Here is a 5,369-nt window from a genome sequence, read left to right on the forward strand (position 1 = left end):
GCATTCAGTTTTTCTACGTGCCATTTATTTTTTGTTACCTATCTAATGTACTTTACATAATTGAAATTGACTATTTATGCGGCCTCGTGAATATTTTAAAATTATAAACAATTTTTTGGCTTATAAACAAATAGAATATCTCCGGAAATATTAAATTAAATTAAATCATGAAAACGGTATTGGCAAAAATGTGGAAGGACGCTTCTTTTAAAAGAAAAAACGTTTAATTGTCATAAGTGGCTCCTAAGATACAATCGGTCAAAGTTGACCGGAATTTACGGCAAATATATAAACAATAGGATCATAATTTTTAAACCATCACCTCTTTATTTCGGTCCTCTTTCTCCACACAAATTTTCATATCTTTAAAGTACTTATAACATATACTATTATAATAAAAAATATCAATATTACGTGTGAAAATTGCCAAAAATAGAAAAATTCGAATCAAAAATTAGGTTGTAGAAAATTTAATCTTAAAGTTCAAAATCGGTATACGTTAAAAAATTACTTGCTTTTGTTTTATTATAATAAATTAATTTATTTATTATAACAAATTTTTTAAAATAAAGATAGTTTAAATAATTATACAGCTTTCAAATGAGAATATTTGTGTTTTTAACGTTAAAAGGTACACTTGTAGTATGTTTTTCTAAAAAAAGTCTACAACTGGAATAAATATGTAGCTTTCTTTTCTTATAAATAAATTAATCTATTATAACAAAACAAAAGCAAGTTTGACATTTAATAAATGCGTTAGTCAGATAGCTCTACTCGAGCTACTTAAGACCAAAAAAATAATGAAGAAAATTGCTCCATGGGAAGCAGTGGCGGCTCGTGATTTTTACAATAGGGGAGGCTATACCTAACTGTAAAATATCTAGACAAATTTGCACTAACAAAAAATTGCGCCAAAAAATGTAATTTAAGGCCCCATTTTTTGACCATTTTTTATTTACATTTCATAATATCAACCTAATTCATAATTTCATATCATATCATTTTAAAAATAGTTAGTCTAATTGTAAAAGTTTAATACCAAATTTTGTGTCGTTTATTTGTTAACAATTCCATCTATTTGTAAATAGATACCTCGCATATCAAAATAAATACAGATTTGAAGTTTTGCAGTCCATACATAATGAAGCTTCAAATTTTTTAAGATACTCAACTGAATTTTTTTAATTCTAACCGCGGCATCCTGCGAATTCAAAAACACCATAAATTACCGATATTTTGCTTTGAGTTAGAGATATCGGAAAAAGTTATTTGTGCAAGTTGTTCCAAATATTATTATAACCCCACATACCAAATTTCATAACAAAATTCGCACTTTTAGATTTTTCATTATTTTTAGTCAGGACCCTAAAATTCGTTGTCCCGAGATGCACGCAACCACGCAACGGAGCCGAGAAGCTATTCTGCCTCCCTTGGTATATCTCCGGGCAGCGTGTGATGGCACCGTAGATGAAACTGTTAGGAGACCGGGTCTCCTTAAACGCCTGCTGCGCTGCACGGAGCATTAGAAACGGAGACTGTTGGGCTTCTCGGCTCCGTGCTCCGTTCATGCATCTCGGGATAACCCAGGGTCCTGCCTACAATAATATGTAATAAAACTGAGACGCGATCATGCGTTCTAATGCTAATGCTCCGTACGTATGGATAATTAGTGATAATATGGAATTTACACGTTGTATAATAGTGAGAGTTGTACTTGTTGTTTTCGCGATTCATGATAAACAAAACAGTGTAGAGTGTGTAAAAAATTTATGGGGAGGCTGAGCCTCCCTTGCCTCCTCTGACGAGCCGCCACTGATGGGAAGCCGAGAAAATGCATTTTTTTAACGTATACCGATTTAGAACTTTGAGATTACATTTTCTCCAACGTAATTTTTGATTGGAATTTTGCTATTTTTGGCAATTTTCAGTCGTAATATCGATAGCTTTTATTATAATAATATATGTTATGAGTATTTTAAAGATATGAAAATTGGTGTTGAGAAAGAGGACGAAATGCTTTAAAAATTATGATCCTATTGTTTAAATCTTTGCCGTAAATGCCGGTCAACATTGACCGGTTGTATCTCAGGAACCAGTTATGGCAATTAAAAGTTTTTTCTTTTAAAGAAGCCTCCTGCCGCTTTTTTCCAATACCGTTATCATGATTTAATTTAATTTAATATTTCCCAAAATATTCTATTTGTTTATAAGCCAAAAAATTGTTTATAATTTTAAAACGTTCCTGAGGCCGCCCAAAAAGTCCAATTTCAATTCTGTAAAGTACATTAGATTGGTACAGTGTCTTTTTATACAAAAATCATAGTTATTCTTATGTATCATAATTATTGTGGTTATTATAGCGACCGTAAATTTTTAATTAACAATTCAATTGTTGTTAAACTGTTCATTCAATTTCCATCGACTTCTGGAATTATAATCTATTCGAAAAGTGATTTTATATTACCGAGTTATTTAATTATTGATAAACATTTTCCGGGGAAAATTTTCGTCGAAGTAAATCGGGAGAAACACGTCTCTATGCAGAATTTAATTGCAGTGAATTTTTGTTTGGGTGGTTTTGGTGTAAAGTTAAAATCTCTGGAGTTATAGAGCAAAAATTGCAAAAAAAAACAGATTTTTGGGCGCAATTTTGTTTATAAATAAAGTAGCACACTATCTGCGGACTTTGCATACATATATTATTAATATATAAAGTCATAAGATTCGATTCCAGCAATAAAATTTCTGGTAAATAACTTTTCCTTGTATTTTGCTAATTAGTCGAGAGTAATAATTATTGTATCAAAAAGTTAAGTGATTTTGTTGCTATTTAAAGGCGTCTCTTAATCGTATATCTAATTTATTTTCTTATATTGATTAGATTGTCTAATAATTGGTAGTACCTACATACATCGCTGAACCTAGACAAGTCTCTATAGTCTCTGTCTCTTTTAGATTTTGAATATGAAGAATTTTAAACTGTTCATTAAAAGAATGATATATGACCATGACCTAGAAGGTGAAATGCGTACGTAGAATCTATTTTTCTATTATTGAAAGCTCTTTTGTGTTCTGTTATACGTTTATCAAAGGTTCTGCCAGTTTGGCCGATGCGAGTTTTTGGACAGTTACCACATGTCAGTTTACATAATAAGTTACCGGCCAAACCCGATTTCAGGACAAACTAGTTTGTCTTAAACGCGTTAGGATGAACTAGTTTAGCCTATGCTAATTCGTTATCGTTTTAATAAAAATGATTGTCTAACATTAAATCATCTAAACATCCAATTACAGAGTATTTTATTCAGTTTATCTATTTATTTTGATTTGTAGGTATACTATAATGTTTATACTAGGCAGTACTAGTTTACCCTGCAGTATATGTATTAATATCAAGATAAACTAGTTTGGTCTTGGTTAAACTAGTTTATCCTATCGCGTTTAGGACAAACTAGTTTGGCCTAGGCCAAACTAGTTTGTCCTGAAATCGGGTTTGGCCGGTAACATATACACCACACCACTCTGAAATTGTTTTTGAAGAGATTATTCTTTAGGCACGATTCGATTGAGGTTAAAATTGTACATAAATCTGAGCGCCTGCGCACACATATAGTATGTAGTTCCTTGCTAATCTTTCAAGATAGGTATTTATGTATCTGTATCCGTGCAAATGTGCAAATAACTCATTAAAAGAATATGTTAGTGTTTTTAGTAAATGTATTATTTATTATAATTCTTGTGTTTTTGGATTTGTGTTTCTCTCTAGTAAAATAATAAAATATTATGTAGGCATAACATTTTTACACTATTTGTCGCCGTGTTGTGTAATTATATCCGAAACTTACATGTCAATTAGAAGGACCTCGCTGGTGTAGTTGGTAGGACGTTAGCTCCGAGATTGGAATGACGCGGGTTCGAATCCTGGGCGATTCATATTTTTTTTTATTTTTGGTTGTTTTAATAAAAAATTTTTGAAAGTGGTAGATAATAAAGTTAATTTCATTTTTAAATAAAATACAAATAACCTGTTAAGTATATTTACTTCGTTGAAATTACCTATATAATAGAAGAATATCTTCTTACGTGCGTACAAAGTACACACACATTCTTTTTTTTTTCTTTTGGCTCGTAAGTATTTTTCTTAATGCCTTTTTTTCTTTTTTCTTTTTTATGTGTTTGACTAACAAACAAGCAAATATTGTCGTTCCCTTTTTCCTTGACACCACAGAATTATTTCTTTGTTGTTTGAGTTAAATATTGTTTTATACAGGGTTAAATCACAATACCTACCTATATTATGTATTAGTAAATAATAATATGTATTATTTTCTTATTTTTATCATTGGAAATGTTGGCGTGTACGATGATTATCGCTGGAAATTAAGGTGAATCATCAGCCTCCGTGGCGCAATTGGCTAGCGCGTTCGGCTGTTAACCGAAAGGTTGGTGGTTCGAGCCCACCCGGGGGCGCAGCTTTTTTACAACTTGCGACAAACTGTTTTTTCTGGCATTCTTGTGACTTGTTTTACATGGAATTAAACCACAATTGAATGTAATGAGTAATGAGAATTACACCTAACCAGGCCCGCCGATGTACAGCCGGTACATTTTACAGGAGTCCGGCGATGTAAGGGGCCCGGCGTCGACCAGACCAAACACGTCTTTTTCCCGTTTTTTTTGCTCTTCACTTTTTATGCATAAAGCGTTTAATTAGCAATCGGCTTTACTTAATATGACCTTTAGGTTAGGTCTCTCGTTTGAAATATAGGACCTATAGTAGTAAGTAATTATTTATTTATTGAGACAACTGATAATTTTGAGCCTGACGCAATATTTCGCTGTGAAATATTTAATATTATCATAGATTGTATAATAATATAATAAGCAACTTAACCAGAAGATTTAATGCGGTAAATGAAACTCATTCGCTATTTAACATTTCATGGACATTCCGAGATGAAGATAACGACAATATTAAAAAAAATTGATATATTGTGCTAGTTTTATAAAGGAGACGAGAGAGCGATATAAAAGGAGAATATTATTTGTGAATATCAACTTTCTACAATAGATTTACTTAATAAAATTAATCATCCCAAATTCGAATCATTATTTCCTAACATCGTTATAGCGTCAAGAATATTTTGCACACTACTACTGGTGACAGTAGCAGAAGGAAAAAGATCCTTTAGTTCGCTTTCTCGCATAAAAAATACCATGATATATAATAAAACAGGATCGCTTAACTGACGTAGAAACTTTGTGCATTGAGAAAGATTTGGTAAACTCTTGCGATTTTTCGAAAATTATGGACATTTTTGCCAATTAAATAACTCGAAAAGCACCGTAGTCCGAGGTAATAAGGTTTT

General features: G+C 31.7%; 1 non-coding gene across 1 annotated transcript; it reads left to right on the forward strand.

The window, feature by feature from the left end:
* The first annotated feature begins 4,396 nt into the window (after positions 1-4,396).
* On the forward strand, positions 4,397-4,470 carry Trnan-guu (transfer RNA asparagine (anticodon GUU)). The gene has a single exon. It is a non-coding gene; the product is annotated as a tRNA-Asn (tRNA).
* The last annotated feature ends 899 nt before the right edge of the window (positions 4,471-5,369 follow it).

This window comes from Diabrotica virgifera, chromosome 5 (assembly GCF_917563875.1).
Source record: "Diabrotica virgifera virgifera chromosome 5, PGI_DIABVI_V3a".
Classification (NCBI taxonomy): Eukaryota; Metazoa; Arthropoda; class Insecta; order Coleoptera; family Chrysomelidae; genus Diabrotica; species Diabrotica virgifera.